The 20,176-nt window shown below is 43.9% G+C and overlaps 1 protein-coding gene and 1 non-coding gene across 2 annotated transcripts in view; one reads left to right on the top strand and one right to left on the bottom strand.

Annotated features, from left to right (window-relative positions):
* Positions 1-5: 5 nt before the first annotated feature.
* On the bottom strand, positions 6-78 carry trnak-uuu (transfer RNA lysine (anticodon UUU)). The gene has a single exon. It is a non-coding gene; the product is annotated as a tRNA-Lys (tRNA).
* A 7,742-nt stretch (positions 79-7,820) lies between these two features.
* Positions 7,821-20,176, top strand: part of pxylp1 (2-phosphoxylose phosphatase 1) — a 63,655-nt gene continuing 51,299 nt past the window's right edge. Inside the window, exon 1 of the mRNA XM_056284011.1 lies at positions 7,821-7,894. The gene's annotated coding sequence lies outside the window, so the exon portion shown is untranslated. The remainder of the gene's footprint in view (positions 7,895-20,176) is intronic.

Below are 20,176 nucleotides of genomic sequence, written 5' to 3'. Positions count from 1 at the left end.
CATTGCGCCCGAACAGGGACTTGAACCCTGGACCCTCAGATTAAAAGTCTGATGCTCTACCGACTGAGCTATCCGGGCTTCTGTGGGGAAAATTAGTATAGTACATACTTATTAAAACTACATTATGCTACGTAGTGGGTTTTTTTCTAGTTTGAGTTTATTATCGGACAAAAGTAAAACTTTTGTTAATCGTATAGCGACCCCCCCCTTTAGATCGACCCTTATCAAACCCATGTTGGCGTGTATTTCAGCTACAGACGGCACACTGGGATCCTACAACTCCCAAGATTAACTCCATCATCTGTGTTTTCCATGTCCGTTTACAAAATGCTATAAAGAATAATTCTACGCTGCAAACGCAGGGTCTTTTCTGTGCCACTTTCATTCTCGTGCGTTTTCGGAAGTGGAATTCAAATGCACGTTACCTGCTTAGTTGGCTGGTTTTCGGACTTAACAGACAAGACTGAGTTTGTGCGTACTGGTTGGTATGTCTGCTGGTATGTTAGGGGCACTCACACGCACTCTGTGTCTATGGGTGCTGTGTGAGTCTGGGGAGTAGAGCAGGGGCGTGACTTTAGCTCTCCTGGTATGTCTTTGCACGGAAAATGTGGTTTACTAATTTCAGCTGCAGAATAAAATACGTACGCCACTTAGTTTCATAATTAGAGATGCAATTTAAAAAAGACCAGATCATGTGCCACGAGTTGTTCTAGTAAGTCTAATCATGTTACTGTCTGACTAACCTCCATATGAAAGGCTGAGAAATACAAAAGGCTAAGTCTTCCGGGGTCATAGACCTCAGCTGACAGGCAATCTCATGCAAGTCCTCACAACACAATCTGACCTTTTGTCCATAGAAACCGTGAAGCCACTTGTTCCAACAGAGTGTCTCTGTCATATCCGAGCATGGGCATGGATTGTATCGATGGGCAACAACATTACGTTTTTAAAGATCTTGTCCATCTGTGTTATACTTGTGTCAATCTGTGTCATCTGTGTCCAAAAGATGAGGTCTGTCATTGGGTACACTGGATAGTTATAGTCCAACCTAGCCAACACCCACTGCAAAATGACTGCTTTAATGACACTAATAAATTGTAAGGTAATTACAGTGTGATTCTGTCCACGTTGGTGCCAATTAGCACGTTTATATAATCACTCCAGCAGGCTTACTTGTCAGGCAGATTTTCTTTCTTATTTAGTCTATCTTGGTGTGGGCTTGAGAACTTGGATATGGGAAAGATATTCCTGCCCCATTCACAAAGCCCAACTTCACCCCAATTCGTTTGATAGAATGCCTTCTTCTTTTATTGGATTGCATTTAATTATGTAAATAATTTTGACATTTTTGAATGTTAAAAATGGCCAAAGTGTACTGACGTGAACTGAGATGTTTATTTGCTGATGTGTTTTTTGGCCTGGTTGGTTGTGTTCTGTTGATGGTCCAGACAGAGGCCACAATCCCACTGTCTTCCACAAAAGACTCAGTAAATAGTCAAACAAAACACTAGTCTGAACTTTGAGAGCAAACATTCCTTTTTTAGCTTTCGGGTGGCCTCTGAGAAGATACGATATGAAAGCTGAATGTGGCGATCCCAACTTGTTTTGTCAAAACCTGCTTTTTTTTTGTTCACTGAAACATCACTTACTGCAAAATTACTGTATGTGAATATACTCCTACGAGATGAGGTTGGAGTGTTGTGTGTTGTTCATGACCATCATCAACAGCTTCATTTATCATGATCCACAGTTATGCAACCCGTGTCTGGCGACAACCCAAGACAAATTTACCAAAACCAATTCTAGTGGCATCCGGATTGTCTTCTATTCAGATCAATATCCTATAATATAGTGAGATCGGTGCATTTTTTCTCGAGAATTTCGTCTCCCACTTCTGTAATCTACATTACACCAAATGCAATCTCTCAAAATTGGTGTGTGGGGAAACAAAGTTTTGAGATGGATGCTTATCGTTGTATGTATTGCTGATTTTCCACATTAGCGAGCACATTCAATTCTTTTTAATGACCAAAACATAACGGGGCCGTTGTTTTCGATCAGTGATTTTGGGATGGTATAGTTGAGATCTTGTTCGCCAAACTAGCGTGGAGCTATAAATTTAACACGGCCAGTAAAACCATCAGCTCAGTTCTGCTGTATCAATCAATACGTCAGCAATTGAATTTTAAACAATTGTTTCAGAAACAGATCATCTTTTCTTCCAAAGCTTTCAAATGTCAAGTTTGCTTTGCACGGCATCGCATGGTGTGAAAGCTATCGAACTAAAACAAAACAAGGCTCCTCTCTCACTTGCATTGGGGGGGGGGGCTGCTGAATGGGTATGAGTGTGGCACCCATATTAGGGGGCTTCCTTATAAAGGAATTGACTTGGGGAAACCCTCACCATGATGTAATGTTGGCAAATGTCTGTGTTTCATAGTCACCATATTAGGAGTATGCCTGTAGGAATACCCAGTAGCTAGCAAACAGTGGTGCTAGGCTCACTGACATAACCTAAATCTGTGTAATGATAGATGTAATGTGCTTTTGCTCTGCAGACACAGGTTGCACTATGAACACATTTGATGCATCGTATTTCCAGTCTTGCAACCATCATTGTCAAAGACATACAAATGTTCATTAGTATCGCATTTTCTTTTCAAATCTTCTGTCTATTTAGACACAACTCTTACCATCATAATACTGTCTCAAAGAAAAGAAATGCAAATTTTAGGCAAATGCTCCAGTCCCTATCTGTATATACTTTATCTTTTATGGCAAAGAATCATGTTTTGGATACACGTTATCCCAAAGCAGGATATACTAGGTAAACATGGCATCAATGATCAGCTAATATTTGGTCATGTGGGCAACTGAACTTTTTTCTTGGCTGCGGTGTGTGTGTGTGTGTGTGTGTGTGTGTGTGTGTGTGTGTGTGTGTGTGTGTGTGTGTGTGTGTGTGTGTGTGTGTGTGTGTGTGTGTGTGCGTGCGTGCGTGCGTGCGTGCGTGCGTGCGTGCGTGTGCGCGCGCGCACAAATGTTCAAGTCGAGGTGAGCATGCAAGTATTTTTTTACACCTATGAAAGTTGAGTATTCGCAGTGAAAAAGAAAGCTATATAAAGTCTGTATATGTTCAAAGCAGGCATAATTTAGCGTGGAAGGAAAAAAAAAACTTTATCATCGTGAGTTTACCATTGCAGACTTTAGCCCCTGTGCAACAGCCTGCCAGTTGAGACACCCATGCTTTGCTCACGTGTGTCTTGCCGTCCTGACTGAACCAATACCTTTCCAAAGTTCATCCATCTCATTGAATGCCATCAGCTGATAAAGGATCCTCTTGTATAACTTGATTATTCTTTATTCAGTAATAACCTATCCTATGATAAAGCAGGCTACACCAGCTGTTTTAAATGTACTGTAACTGATCCAAAACGTAATACTACGAATCACTGCGATGGTTCTAATCCATTAAAAGCTGCAAAAGACGGTTTATTGGATCAGAATAACAGTCGGAGACATGTTAGGACTATACGTATAGTTTTTGATGCACAATTGCTTGCTAATTAGTCTCCTGTTTTATTCCGTAAATCTTTTTTCTTTAAATCTTTATCAGCATGTAAAATATGTTAATTGTTCTATATTAAAGATAGGATAAAAGTAACATGATCCCATCACTTATCAAATAAATGGCTGGTCAAGAGCTGTAGGAGACACTGCCAAAGGGGGGGGGGTACTCGCCAGTTCTTAATTGTCTTTATTCGCTTTGATTTTAACCCCTTTCCAAAGTGCTACATTTTTTCTGTCTTATTTCTCTATGAAAACAGCTAATGGGACACATTGAAAATATGAGTAATTTAACCTGCATCATTTATTTGGTCTTCAACACAGTCCGGCTGCTGTTATTTTTCTGTGCATGTTGGTTTGGGTGTACAAGAGACAAGGTCATGCAGGAAATAGTTGACGATTTATTTGGTGGACTTTATTCAGTTTGCAGCCAAGGTCACATAATGCCAGCCAGCACTATTTTGCATTTTCATCCCAGGTGGTGCAGCTGGAAAAAAAGTCACTAAATGTCAAAGTCACCAAAATGCACAAAGCTTTTACACCTTGTTAGCTGTCTACCTTACCTAACAAGTCGACGATGTGCCCTGTGAGATTAATGCCCTGCAGAAAATTCAACCGCATTAACAAAAACAAATACTTAGAGATCCATTTTAGGCTACTCAGTGTTTATGTCAAGTGAGTCATGTGTAGTCCCCCCCATCGACTCTACTAATATATTGTCATCATGTTAATTTGTCTTCTCTTTGCTTTCTGTAGAATCCAGGCTCATCTGAAACCATAGCTGTGTGGCGCCATCGTTTCCTGTTGCCAGGCAACCGTCCAGCTCACGAGTTGTGGAACGTTTTATGTAAACCAGGAAACAGAGTAGTGCTGGGCGATATGGAAAGTATTATTATCATGATAATTATATGGAATTTTACACAATATCGAGTATTGAACGAGTATTGGAATATCTATCTCACTGTTGTATGAATTGCTAACTTGAAGTTCAAAGAAGGCTAGCAGACATGTATCCTCCAAAGTAAATAGCTAATGTGAACAAGAAACACATGTAGTGTCCCATGATGTTCACACATGCACACATGCTATGATCTTATTGCAATAGTCCAAATTCTTTCATATTTACAACAACATTCCATTTCAATTATCCCTAATTCACAATTCAATTCATAGTGGTCATCCTTGAGCATGCAGTTCAAATAAATATCTTGTACACACTACGACAAAATAAGCTCAGATTCACAACCTACTAGTTTGCACACACCAGCACACACAGACACAGACAGACCACACACACCCACCCACACACACACACACACACTCTCTCTCTCTCTCTCTCTCAAACTTTCCAATCACACACAACCTCCCTGTCCCATGACTCTTATTGGTGCAGGGTGGGGTGGGCATGAAAAAAGTCAAATAAAGTGGATGCACGTTTGCCAGCTTGGCTCATATGACCACCATACCATCAGATATTACTGCTGGACTGGAGGGAGGGGCGCGAGACAACAATCTGCACAAGACCTGGGAGCATCCTCTAGAACACCCAATTCAATCAGCGATAATCACTGACTGGCCCGCTGCACTTTGCTTCCCAACCCACTCTTCCTCCAAGAGAGGACGACCACTAAATGCATGTAATATCAGGACTACTCAGAGGTCACGCAAATTTTTCATGCTCTGAGACTCTAGTATAGGAAAGGCCATCATACATCATGTGTGTAGACAGCAGCCAATCTCTTTGCCATATTGGGACGTTGCACGTAGAGCAGCAACAATGACAGGATGCTAACATGCCCATTTAGTCCAATGTGGAAGACGTTGTAAATCACTTCAGCTGATATAGTCCAGTTTGGTAATTTTAGGAGACTTTCATGCAACGTTGTCGTCACATTTACACAATACTTTGAAAGTGATATAGTCAGAGGTTATCAATGAAGACATCAAGTTGTCCCATGACAGACCTTTAGGCATTTGATAGAGAGGATTCTCATTCAAAACAGAGGTCTATTGAGGTTGTCTGCAAGATCCATCAGTCGCTGTCTGGGATGCTAGCCCAAAACATTTGCGTGATACTTACCCTTAATAACTTTCAGCCAACCAATTATGCTGAAGAGAAACTATTTTGTAGTTTTGGAGTGGGTTTGAAATAGATGAAATTTGTCACACAACTGGCAGGTTTATTTGGCTTTTTTTCTTTTCTTTTTTTTGCAGCTGCAACAAAAGTGCATGGTGCCAACAGTTGCAGTTGTTGCAATTTTGGGTCATAATTGGAAAATCCATGTCAAATTATGTTTTTGTTTTTAACTGGATGTCAGCAGTGTTATCACTGGATGGAAGTGATACCTGCTTTCACATTCTATTATTGACAAGAAATCAAACCTGAAAGTGAGTTGAGGTGTAGCCCGGCAAACTGTTAAATGATTCCACCATGTACATTTTTTTTCTACATTTTGCTCCAGTTGAAATTGAAACAGCTGAGTCTGTTTTTAGAAACTCGTTGTAAACTCTAAAACTATTACACATGCTGCTGATCCTTCTATTAAAAGCACAGCTGATAGAATTATCCTTATAAAACTTCTCCAATTCAATGAGCTCCAGTGACCGTGTACTTAAGGAGGGCGCCACATGGAGCGCTGTTTCTATTGGACCAAAAGAGGGTTCTTGTTCTTGTTCTTTTTCTTTTTTTTATGTTTCTGCATCGTGCCAAGCATGGCAAGAATGGAAAGAGGAATTCTTGGGCATAACAAGATTTTGATACCAGTGAAATGCACGTATATGGTGGTGCATGGGTACGACCCATTGTGTCCATATACATGTCGTCTCATTCTGCTAGATTAGTGGTCATTAATCTCTCTCTCTCTTTTTTGGGGGGAACCCACGACGTATCTTGTCTTGCAAGTAAGCTTTGTGCTTGTCGCACTATGCAACCAAATAACTCGACCTAAAGACTTGTCATCCATCTAATCTCAAAGTCCAGATGAGCTCATGTATAGAAGGCACTGGATTCTTTGCAGAAAGCTGATTGCCAGAGATCTTCATAAAATACAATTATATATTTTTTTTAAATTTCAGTTGCATTCGAGTATTGTTATGCTATTTTTCATATCTTTAAACGTATATTCCATCAAAATAATTTTATTGTTGAGAGCATTTGCATTCTTTTGCTTTCAACTCCTACATATTTTATATTCAAACTCTCATTAATTAATGTCCTATATTCTGTGTATAACTTTTTTTTTACACTGATTATATTTTTATTACATAACGGTATGTGGTAGAGATACATTTTGGGAAGACTTACAAATGTCTTGTTGGAAATCTTGTCAAATTTGACATCGAAAACTTCACCGGGTTTTACAAATCATGAAAATACACAGCGATTCAAACTCTTCTTGTTAGGCAATGAGGCTTTTCGCATTTAACGCGTACGACACAAGCAATAATTACACATTCTCTCTCTCTCTCTTTATCCAGTGTTGTTCTTTCTTGTGTAATACACCCAGGCTCCCTTGTTAGTATGAAGAATTACATTTTTAATCAAAGGTAAAAATTAGCCTGCTCTGTAGTACCAAGAAGAACTCTCATCATCCCAATTAGCTACAAGCGAGAGTGTTTTGCCAAATGTTGTATCCCCTGTAGAATATGTATCCCATGGATATGATTACGTCGGTTTTAGTATGAAGTGTTTTTGCTTGGGAGTTGACGCTCTCTCTCAATCCAGTGCAATTTAATAACACAACGTCAGAGAGGTCCGTAACAATGTGATTAGCACATCTTAAATCCATATGATGGTTAGCTCATTCTGCCCTCGTACATAAAGAATACGAGCTTCTTTTGCTTCTCACGTTTACAGGACTAGTGTTGATCCAAGAAAACGCAGAGGAGCCGCAAGCAACGTGCCTTCTTTCTGTAGGCAATTCCTTTTGCAAAACCGTGTTGACAATCTAAAGATAGCAAAACAATCAGTTTAAAAACGTTTATATTTTCTTACATTTCTTTTAAGTGGAAATGAAAACGTACTAACCAAGGTCCACTCGAGCAAGGATATACTTATTCTACAGAGAATACATTTGGCAACAGAAGTGGCTTCACCCGTGTCCCCTGACTATTCAGGCCCGTTTAGTCTTTTGAGTGCATCGCCGCCGTTCATCCAGTAGATGGCGCAGTGATGTCGAGAGTGCGGCGAGGCTGCTGACTAGACGGTCTGACGCTGGTAGCCAGACACCACTGGCTCTGCCACCCGGCCGGAGATCGGGAGAGAAGAAAGAAGGGGCGATGGATCTAATCGCTTAGTGCTTTTGTGGTCCTGACTCTAGTCTCTTAACAGGTAAGGGGATCCGCAAGAGTAGTTTGTTTTCTTTTCGTCAAACACCGACCATTCATTCATTTAATTCATGCTTTTCGTAGGTTGTTCGCTGTGAGTTCGCGTGTCTTCTGCGGCAACGCTACTAAACACAGTCGTTAAATGTGCATGTTTCCTAACACAGGTTAGCCATGCAGCTAACCACACCGAGCTAAAGCGCAATGGTAACTAGCTAGTAAACTACGTGACGCGATGCAAGATCTACCCGTAGGAACAACAAGTGGACAGGTAATAAAAAAGTAGATTAGGAAAATGCCACAACTCGTTGAACGCAGCTGCATAGTTTGTGTACAGCGTTTTCGGTCAGGTTGCTAATAGGCTAGTCACTGGTGATTGGAGAACGTAATGTTGGAACTAGCGTAAGTATTATAGCTCTCTTAAGCTAGTTAACCAGCAACTGATGGCAAGTCGCCGACTTTTTGCCTGGTTTGCTGAAACGTACATCCCGGGAAAGCATGGCTGTGTGTGTGTGTGTGTGTGTGTGTGTGTGTGTGTGTGTGTGTGTGTGTGCGTGTGCGTGGCGTGCGCTCAGACCTGTCAGAGGGTAGACGCGATCTGCGCCGGGCACCCTTAACCTTGGCCGGATTATCCATATATGGCATCGGGCGAGTAACCGAGTTGCCGTGCTGGAGGGGGACCAAATGATAAGAGAACGACTAGACTTTTAATATTTAAAATATATTTTAAAATAATTGTCATATTTTCTTTCAGCACTACGGAGGTGTGGAGGGCGGCGAGGAGTGAGATACTTTATTTCAGTAACTATTGCAATGGCCGTTTGAGTGTATCCCCCTCTAACCACAATGTTGGTTGCAACGGCAGAGTGGCGCTGTTCGTCCGGTCGCCACGGGACAGACAGGCAGACAGACAGATTCCTTCCATTTTAGTTAGATAATAACTGAGTACACTTTATTGCTGATGGAAAATATGTTCAAAGACCATTTTACTATTCCACTCTCCTGTGTGGAATAAGTTGTTTTCTGTTTTACAGAGGCAAGAAGTCCTTTATAAATGTATCTGCCGTTTCTGATCAGGAAAATGAAAAATGCCTTTTCGTTTGTGGATTTTTAAATGAAAATTAAATCACTATACTGTACTCATTCCTTTAATTTCTGTTTCTGAAAACTACAAAACAACAAAAAACTAATTTCTAATAGCCTACACATTTCAATACATTGTCTCAATTTGCTATTTCGTATACCTCCACATCACCTCACCCGGCGGTCTATGATCATTCAGCTATTGGAATGGTTGCTTGCGACAGTCATTATTGGACTTGCCTCATTTGGTATATAGGTGTGGTAATTTTTTAGACATATTCTGTAATGGTTTTAGGTATGGGTATAGGGGGTTTTGGATAGAGGTGGTACCTTTCGCAGCCTGGTAGCTGATCCTGCTCCGGAGGATAACAGGCGCACTGGTCCTCATCCATCTCCTAACTCTCACATCTGGCTCCTGGTGCCATACCCCGGGCAACAGCTTCAGCTGGTCGGCTAAACGACGTGAGGGGGTGGTGTCAACACTGTATCACTAGGCGATATGCTTTTCTCAGAAGTCACCGGTGGAAGAACTCTTGAGGGTCAACGGCCAAGTGTTTGGGACCAAGGCATGCCTGGGGATGAGGAGTTTGGCTGTGGTCAGTAGTTTGGAGAGGATTGGGCCCCGCCAAACTCTTTTTGCCCAAGACACAATAATGAGGAAAACCGCAACTTGCGGATTCAACAGCGATGCCCCAACGACCTCTCGAGAAGTTACGGGATAGGTGAGGTGGGGAGGAGGTAATGGTTTTGCATGTAGACCTCATACAGGCCATTATTCATGCTGGGGATAATTATATTTAGCATGATGTGTTGCATTGGGATGTGAGTTGCATTCAGAGTTGAGCATCAGTGTGAGGGCTAGTATGGCATTTGTAGGCCCATGTCTATTACCATGGTGTAAGGATTTTTGGTCGGGTCTTACATTTTTCTGTAGTATATGTTGAGCCTTTACTTTAGCTAGAAGTTCATGTAACTCTATGGTCTTTATACCCATAGTAATTTTTACTTTTTTTTTTACAGATAAAGTGGGAGGAGGGGGGCACTTCAAGTGTGGTCACTTTAGGGCACCCACTACTACTACTACTTTCGGCTGCTCCCGTTAGGGTTCAACACAGCGACCCCTATCCGTTTCCATTTCTTCCTGTCCTCTGCATCTTCCTCTGTCACACCAGCCACCTGCATGTCCTCCCTCACAACATCCATAAACCTCCTCTTTGGCCTTCTTCTTTTCCTCTTCCCTGGCAGCTCCATATTCAGCATCCTTCTACCAATATACCCAGCATCTCTCCTCCACACATGTACAAGCCATCTCAATCTTGCCTCTCTTGCTTTGTCTCAAAACCGTCCAACCTGAGTGGTCCCTCTAATATAATAGTTCCTAATCCTGTCCTTCTTCATCACTCCCAATGCAGATCTTAGCACAGGGGTCAGGAACCTTTTTGACTGGGAGAGCCATAAAAGCCAAATATTTCTAAATATATTTCATTGAAAGCCATATAGTATTTTTAACGTATAATAAATTAAATATGTCTTACTTTTAATGCGACTTCTGGTGCTGCATGGTTTTGCTGATGGCCTTGTAGTCTGGTTCATACATGGTGAGGTTGAGCTTCATGCAGGCGTTGAGGCTTCCATCAGTTAAACGTGAGCGTAGGTTGGTCTTAATGTTCCTCATATGCGAGAATGACTGCTCACATGCATATGTAGAGCCAAACATGGTCAATACGGCAATACTCACACGCTGCATTGTGTGGTATGTCACAGGAAGCTCGTTCCAAGTTTTAAGAATCAGCTGGTCTTCAGGTTGAAGATTTTTCATTTCTGTCCACTTGTGTTCCCTCGCCAGCTCTGCTCGCTGTCGCGCAAGACTTTCCAACTCTCCATTAAGTGACTTGAACTTACTCATCCACATGTCTGATGCCTTCAGGTCAGCAACTTCCAGCTCAAAGTCTCCGATAGAGACCCCGGGGATGCATGTCAGGTCGATTTTGTCCACTGCACACTCATGTGGATGAGTGATGAACTTGAAAAGACCAGTGCGCGCACGAAATTCTCCAAAACGTGCTTTGAATGACTGCAGGAGATTGGACGTAAAGCCAGCTAGCTGCTGGAGATCCAGATGTTGAGTGGAGTCACTTGCTAAGCATGCATCTCTAAATTGTTGCAGTCTTTCAAAGTGCAGAAGACGACCTGTTTCAATGTCCCTGAGAAAGACTTCTAGCTTGCTTTCAAATGCAAACACTGCTTGTTGAAGGGATGAGATTGTATTTCCAATACCTTGCATTTTCACATTGAGCTGGTTCAGATGGCCAGTTATGTCCACGAGATAGTGAAACTGCAGGAGCCAGTCAGTGTTGTCTAGCTCAGGATGCTTGACGCCTTTCATTTCAAGAAAAGTCCGGATTTCATTCAGGCAAGCTGCAAAACGGCTGAACACCTTCCCCCTTGACAACCAACGCACGTTGCTGTGTAAAAGCAGACCGGGATAATGATTCCCAACTTCTTCTAACAGAGTTTTAAACTGGCGATCATTTAAAGCTCGGGCAACAATAAAGTTGACCACTCGAATGACCAGCGACATCACCTCACCAAGCTCCTGGCCACACGTCTGAGCGCAAAGCGCCTCCTAGTGCAGGATGCAATGAAAACTTAGGATGGCTCTCTTTTCATGTTCACGGAGAAGCGCTACAAATCCTTTGTTCTTCCCCAACATACAGGGTGCACCATCAGTACAGACAGAAATAAGTTTATCCATCGGTAGTTTTTTTTCTTTAGCAAACTCCATGAAAGACATGAATAAATCCTCTCCTCTTGTTGTCCCTTTCATTGGCAAAACAGCCAAGCTTTCCTCACGCAATGTGTCACCTGAAGCATACCTGGCAATTATACTGCACTGAGATAGATGGCTAACGTCTGTTGACTCATCTAATGCGAGAGAAAAGTATGTCCCGGCGTTTATGTCCTTAATTTGTGTTTCTTCGACTTGATTTGCCATCATGATGCTACGATCGTGCACAGTTCTTGCTGACAGGGGCATGTCTTTTATTCGTTTGATTATCTTGTCTTTATTTGGGAAGTCATCAAACAGTTCATTGGCCACATCAAGCATGAATGTTTTGGCATACTCGCCATCTGTGAATGACTTTCCATTCCTTACTATTGCCAAAGCACCCGCAAAGCTAGCGGAATTCCCGTCACCTTGCTTGGTCCACACACGTAGTTGCTGCTGACTCGTCTGCACTCTCCGCTGTAGCTCCTCGCATGCCCTTTTCCTGCTGTCCCCCGCTGGATATTTCGATGCAAATGAAGCATGGTGCGTATCGAAGTGCCGCTTTATATTTGACCGTTTCATCGATGCAATTTTATCATTGCATATTAGACATACAGCAGATCCTGCAAATTCCTCTGTCCACGCAGCCTGGAATGCACGGTAATCATCATCTTTTTTTCTTTTTGCCATCTTTTACGTTACAAGGGTTGAAGCGGATAAACTAGTTGACTATCTGATAAAACTGATTTCTTCACCTTTACAATGACCTGGACATGCTCGCGAGCCATTGGTTCCCGACCCGACCCACGGGTGACCCGTGACCCGTGAAATTTATCTTCAAAACTAATTTCTGTTTACTTTAAAATGACACAGTATTATTAAGAAATATCACAAGTATTTTAAAATCAGTTCCAAACTGATTTTTTTTTTTAAAAAAATTTTCAACTCAAAATTGTCTGGGAGCCATATGCCGTCACCGGAAGAGCCATATATGGCTCGCGAGCCATAGGTTCCCGACCGCTGTCTTAGCATCTTCAACTCTGCTACCTCCAGCTTCGCCTCCTGTCTTTTCGTCAGTGCCACTGTCTCCAAACCATATAACGTAGCTGGTCTCACAACCATTTTGTAAACTTTCCCTTTAAGTCTTGGTGGTATATTTCTGTCACAAATCACTCCTGACACTCTTCTCCACCCACTCCACCCTGCTTGCACTCTCTTCTTCACCTCTCTTCTGCACTCCCCATTACTTTGGACATTTGACCCCAAGTATTTAAACTCATATGCCTTCGTCACCTCTACTCCTTGCATCCTCACCATTCCGCTGTCCTCCCTCTCATTCACGCATAGGTATTCCGTCTTGCTCCTACTGACTTTCATTCCTCTTCTCTCCAATGCATACCTCCACCTATCCAGGCTCTCCTCAACCTGCACCCTACTCTCGCTACAGATCACAATGTCATCCGTGAGCATCATCGTCCACGGAGACTCCTGCCTGATCTCGTCTGTTAACCTGTCCATCACCATTGCAAACAAGAAAGGGTTCAGAGCCTATCCTTGATGTAATCCCACCTCCACCTTGAACCCATCTGTCATTCCAACCGCACACCTCACCATTGTCACACTTCCCTCATACGTATCCTGCACCACTCCTACATACTTCTCTGCAACTCCCGACTTCCTCATACAATACCACACCTCCTCTCTTGGCACCCTGTTGTATGTTTTCTCTAAATCTACAAAGACACAATGTAACTCCTTCTGGCCTTCTTTATACTTCTCAATCAACATTCTCAAAGCAAACATCGCATCTGTGGTGCTCTTTCGTGACATGAAACCATACTGCTGCTCGCTAATCATCACCTTTCCTCTTAACCTAGCTTCTATTACTCTTTCCCATATCTTCATGCTGTGGCTGATCAACTTTATACCTCTGTAGTTGCTACAGTTCTGCACATCGCCCTTGTTCTTGAAAATTCATACAAGTATGCTTCTTCTCCACTCCTCAGGCATCCTCTCACTTTCCAGGATTGTGTTAAACAATCTAGTTAAAAACTCCACTGCTATCTCTCCTAAACATCTCCATGCCTCCACAGGTATGTCAGCAGGACCAACTACTTTTCCACTCTTCATCCTCTTCATAGCTGCCCTCACTTCCTCCTTGCCAATCCACTGCACTTCCTGATTTACTATCCTTACATCATTCAACCTTCTCTCTCTCTCATTTTCTTCATTCATCAGCCCCTCAAAGTACTCCTTCCACCTTCTCAGCGAACTCTCCTCGCTTGTCAGCACATTTCTATCTCTATCCTTGATCGCCCTAACCTGCTGCACATCCTTCCCAGCTCTGTCCCTCTGTTTAGCCAATCGGTACAAGTCCTTTTCTCCTTCCTTAGTGTCTGACCTCTCATACAACTCACCATACACCTTTTCCTTTGTCTTTGCCACCTCTCTCTCTTCGCTTTACACTGCATCTCCTTGTACTCCTGTCTACTTTCTTCATCTCTCTGACTATCCCACTTCTTCTTTGCCAACCTCTTCCTCTGTATACTTTGCTGTACTCTCTCATTCCACCACCAAGTCTCCCTGTCTTCCTTCTTCTGTCCTGATGACACACCAAGTACCTTCCTAGCCATCTCCCTCACTATTTCTGCCGTGCTTGTCCAGCCATCTGGCAACTCTTCACTACCACCCAGTGCCTGTCTTAACTCCTCTCTGAACTCCACACAACAGTCTTCCTTCTTCAACTTCCACCATTTGGTCTTTGGTTCTGCCTTCACTTGCTTCCTCTTCTTGGTCTCCAAAGTAATCCTACAGACCACCATCCGATGCTGCCTAGCTAAGGTCACCTTAGAGCATCGCACTGTATTAATCCGGGCATGCGTTTACCCTCGGTGAGTCTCTGGGGTGAGGAGTTTTAATGGATGGGTTTGGTGTATAGGAGTCGGGCTACCTTTACTAGAGAAGGGCCGTCTCTGTTTCCTCCTTTGTCCCCCAGTTTAGTTTACAATTGCCCTGCCTTTGCGCTCACTTCATGGGTAGAAAAAGATTAAAGTGGGAAAATGGCACTCAGACTCGCTCCCAATGAACTGTACATGTGCTTGTGTGTGTGCTTGGGGTTGGCGGAAAGGTTTCGCTTATGAACTGCACACTATCAATGAGTGTTTTCTGCTGTGCATGTGGCAGATTGACGTGCATATTATAGACATTGGCTTCGGTCACTGTGATAACAGCAAACTGTTTCAGTCACATTGCATTAGCAGCAATGAAATCAATTCAACTACCAGTTCAATGTTAGTTTCCTTGACACTTATTAATTACGAGCATTGCTGCAAAGACACTGACAGTATAGGTTTTCACTGTACATATTTACACATGTGATGTATGGATATCAGGACCTCACAAAAACATAATTACTTGCATACTTTATAGTTTTGTGAAGTCTTTCGCCTCTGCTATCTTGAGCACCAAACCAAAAAGAGAATATTTTATCTCTAAAACTATTCCCAAGTTCCCATTGGTCAAAAATTGGTGAAAATCAGACAGGAGAAAATACAAATTTATTGCATTGTACATATCATTTGTCATGTATACCTTCAGCCTTAAGGATGCACCAATTACATACATTCAACCACTAGCTGATTAGTATGGGTTACTAGGGGTTTCACAGAATAGCCGACTATCAAAACCACTAGTCAACACTACATAGTTGCAGACCAATCGTTCATCTGTGGTTTTAGCACTGTGCAGTAATAAAGCAGTGGCAATACATCTACAGCAGATATGTAGCTGGGGGCACTGTGGTTCCAACATGTGTTGGAACGATCATTTTCTACGTTACGCCATGTTAAATGAACAGAATTTAAGGTATTAGAAAAGGAAAGACTCTCGCTATCCCTGTGCTTAGGTTTAACGAGTGATAGTAAGTTTAGTGACGGCAGCTGTTGAAAACGCAAACAGAACACAGTGTCCTCCCTAAAAGCCTTTCATTTTACGTCAATCAATTTTAAATACACACTCATCCATGTTTAATATCTACCCTAACCATTTGCGTAAGTTAAATTGTGCTCAGCAAGACACATTCACTTCTCGTAAAATTTCTTATAGTGTGGGAAACAAACCACAGCTGGCAGTTCAGCTGTATTTTATACCATTACCCTCAATCGGATAGCTGGAGGGTGTGCTCCAATTATCAGGGCGTCACACTGCTCAGCCTCCCTGGGAAAGTCTACTCTAGCGTGCTGGAAAGGAGGCTCCGACCAATTGTCAAACCTCGGATCCAGGAGGAACAATGCGGATTCCGTCCTGGCCATGGAACAACGGACAAACTCTTTACACTTGTGGAAGTGCTGAGGGAGAAATGGGAGTTTGACCAGCCAGTCTACATATGTTTTGTGGACTTGGATCAGGCTTACGACCGTGTACCCCGGTGCACTCTGTGGGGGGTACTGCGGGAGTATGGGGTACCGGGACAGTTGCTATAAGCCATCCATTCCTTGTATAACCAAAGTGAGAGCTGTGTCCGTATTCTCGGCACAAAGTCAAACACGTTTTGGGTGGGTGTCAGACTCTGTCAAGGTTGTCTCTTGTCTCCAATTCTGTTTGTGATATTCATGGACAGGATTTTCAAAGCACAGCTAAGGTGAGGAATGTGTATGTTTTGGGAACCTCAGAATTGCATCTCTGCTCTTCACAAATGATGTGGTTTTGTTGGCTTCATCAGAATGCAACCTCCAGCGCGCACTGGGGTAGTTTGCAGCTGAGTGTGAAATGGCCGGGATGAGAGTCAGCACCTCCAAGTCTGAAGCCATGGTTCTCTACTGGAAAATGGTGGATTGCTTCCTCTGGGTTGGGGATGAGTTGTTGCTTCAAGTGAAGGAGTTCAAGTATCTTGGGGTCTTGTTCACGAGTGAGGGTATGATGGAGTGGGAGATTGACAGGTGGATTGGTGTAGCAGCAGTAATGTGGACGTTGTACCGGACCGTTGTGGTGAAGAGGGATCTGAGCTGGAAGGCAAAGCTCTCAATTTACCGGTCGATCTTTGTTCCAACCCTCACCTATGGTCATGAGCTTTGGGTAGTGACTGAAAGGGTGAGATCGCGGATACAAGCGGCTGAAATGAGCTTCTTCTGTGTCTGGGCTCAACCTTAGAAATAGGGTGAAGAGCTTGGACATCCGGAGGGAGCTCGGAGTAGAGCTGCTGCTCCTTCACGTTGAGGTGGTTCAGACATCTGATTAAGATGCCTCCTGGGCGCCTTCCTTTGGAGGTTTTCCGGGCACGTCCAACTGGCAGGAGACCCCGGGGTAGACCCAGAACTCACTGGAGGGACTACATGTCCAATCTTGCCTGGGAATGCCTTGGGTCCCCCAGGAGGAGCTGGAGGGCATTTCTGGGAGAGGGGCGTCTGGAGTGCCCTACTTAGCTTGCTGCCACCGTGACCTGACCCTGGAGAAGCAGCTGATGATGAGATGAGATGAAGCGAGATGAGATCCTCAATCGGAAAGTGACCCATGTTCAATCATTTAACCTGCTATGTTATAATGTCAAATTCCTTATTAGATTCTAGCTGCTCTGCTAATCTATGTTTCCCCCCACATTAAAAGTAACTTCAAAAAATGTGAATGCTTCTTGTTAGCGACATTGTTTAATTTACATTGTTACGACCCTCGGTCTGGAGAGGGTGCAACAATTAGTGTACTGGGTAACAGTGAGGTGAGGGTGCAACGTCAGCTTTCAGTCTTTAGAACACGATCGTAAGTCTTGGTTATACCCAGATGACCCGACCACAGGTGTTCATGCGCTAAGGTCAGAACATGTTGCCTATAGCCAACTGGAACTACAAGCTGATGAACTGAACTCCAGTCTTCTCCCAAGTCAGCTACCCCCCGTGGAACTCACGTGCGCACCAGCAAACCATCATCTAGTGAATATGAGTGGCTTCTTCTACACTTATCGACACCTTTTACAACAGAAGAAAAACACTTCGTCAGAGAAGGGTCACTCTTCTGGGCTTGGACGAATTCTTCCTGTGTTAGTGGCAGAGTCACATTTGGAGGAGCGTCCATCCTTGCATTCTTGTGGGCTTTGGGCCCATCACTCGCTGACTCACCAACAGAGGACAACTTGTCCTCAGACAAGGCTGAAACAAACACCGAATCAGCCAGATCAACCTCTTTTGGCGGTTTCTGGGCCTGAGCTCTAGTTAATGCACAGACCCCAAACACGCCAGGATGTTTCTTTGCCAAGTCATCAGACTCCGTCACAGACAAGGGAACATCCATGACCTCAGGTGTGAGGTATACTTTCCCTCCTGCTATGTCGTTCCCCATGATGAAATCAATGCCGCTGATTGGTAAAGAGGCGCGAACAGCTACGGGAAACAAACCACTAATGAGTTTCGATTTCACATGGACACGATGAAGCGGTGCAGGCACAAAACTCATTCCGATTCCTCTCACAACAGCGCTCGCATCACAGGCAGAGTCTTTAGTCAAAGGCAAGACAGTAGCGTGAATGAATGATTGGGAACCACCAGTATCTCTCAGGATAGTAACTGGACATTGATCTTCGGCTCTGCTGGTGAGCGATACAAACCCTTCAGAGATGAAAGGGCCGAAACGCTCATCTGGCCCCTCTGCAAGGGAAGGTTGGTTAAGGGGGGACATGGACATCGTTTTTATCAGCCCCACCCCTTTTGGCTGTCTCGGGACAGCTGCCTACTGCTTCCGTTTCAAGGCCTCACAATCTGCAACCACATGTCCAGACCTATGACAAAAAAAACATTGTTTCTCCACCCTAGGATTTGGAGGGGTACCGACACGCGACATTTGGGTAACGTGCAGGTTAGGATTTTGTGAGTCGCCGCCGCCAGGGGAGGAAATATTACGCAGCACAAAAACGCTTTTATGTGTTAGCGTGAACTCGTCCGCCAACACTGCTGCCTGATGCAGAGTGGACACTTTTTGTTCATTCAGATAAGTGACAATGCGGTCAGGCACACAGTTTTTAAAATCCTCCAACACTATCAGCTCTTTTAAGGACACCAAGTTGTGGACCTTGCAAGCCCAACACCATCATTCAAAGAGAAGGCTTTTTCCCCGCGCAAAGTCAGTATACATCTGATTTGGGCTTTTCCTGAGGCCTCTGAAACGTTGTCGGTACGCCTCTGGCACCAGCTCATATGCCCACAGAATAGCACTTTTGAGTTTTTCATAGACAATGCTATCCGCGGCAGGAAGTGAGGCGCAAGCTTCCAGAGCTTTCCCAGTTAGTTTACACTGGAGCAATATAGCCCAGGCATCCTGCGGCCAGCTCAAAGCAGTGGCTATGCGCTCAAACGCACCGAAGCAGGTTTCAACTTCGGCCTCATGGAACACAGGGACCAATGTGATGTTTTTGCTCACATCAAAAGCGGCGGTAGAGCTTGGTGTCGGCAACTCACTCGTAACAGCTGAGCCAGATCCTAACTGCAGCTCTAACTGTCGCATTTTGACGGCTGTCTTTGCCTCCAACTTCCTCAACTCCAACTCCCTACGAAGCTGAAGTTCCCTCTCCTTTTCCCTTTCCTCTTTTTCCAACTGGAGACGAGCAAGACGGACTTTTAACCGCACATCCAGTTTAGAACCATGCGTGGTCCGTTAAAGGTGTTACAGGAGCAGTTCATGTCTAGTTCGTGCTCCCAGTCTGTGCTGGCTTTGGTTTCCCAGTGCAGAGCATGACTGCATAATGCAACATTACTGGAGAGAGAAGCCCTTTCCGCCTCCCAGGATAACATGAAGAAACGGTTTGACCGTAAAGCAGTGGTGCGTCAGTTCCGTCTCGGTGACCAAGTACTCGTCCTGTTGCCGGTGCCTGGATCTGCCCTCACTGCACGATTTCTCGGTCCATATGTGGTGGAAAGAAAAGTGTCTTATACAGACTATGTTATTCTCACTCCTGAGCGTAGGAGGAAAACACGGTTATGTCATGTCAACATGCTTAAGCCTTACTTTCCCAGGAATACTCCTGGGGTGACACAGGCGATTCCCGAAACGTCTGCTTCCTTAGTATGTGTGGGTGTCTTACCTGATGATGGACTCCACCTGCCCTCTGGTGGCCAACGGAGTGGTAGGCTGACCAACTCTGAGTTTCTATCTGATGTTAACTCACACCTGTCGTACCTCCCTGTGGAGCAGCGAAGTGATGTCCTCGGTCCATTTCGCACTTTTCCCACTTTGTTTGGTGATGTGCCGTCCTGTACTAGTGTCTTACAGCATGACATAGACGTTGGTAGTGCTGTGCCCATCAAACAGCATGCCTACTGTTGTTCTACTGATAAACGCGAGCCAATGAAAGCAGAAGTTGATTATCTGATTAAAAATAGTTTAGCAGTGCCTAGTCACAGTCCTTAGAGTTCCCCGTGTCTGTTGGCTCTATAAGCTGACGGGACACCCCGTCTC

The sequence above is a fragment of the Lampris incognitus genome, chromosome 7, assembly GCF_029633865.1.
Source record: "Lampris incognitus isolate fLamInc1 chromosome 7, fLamInc1.hap2, whole genome shotgun sequence".
NCBI lineage: Eukaryota > Metazoa > Chordata > Actinopteri > Lampriformes > Lampridae > Lampris > Lampris incognitus.
The sequence above is the reverse complement of the archived record's forward strand: the minus strand, read 5'-3'. Positions and strand labels throughout refer to the sequence as shown.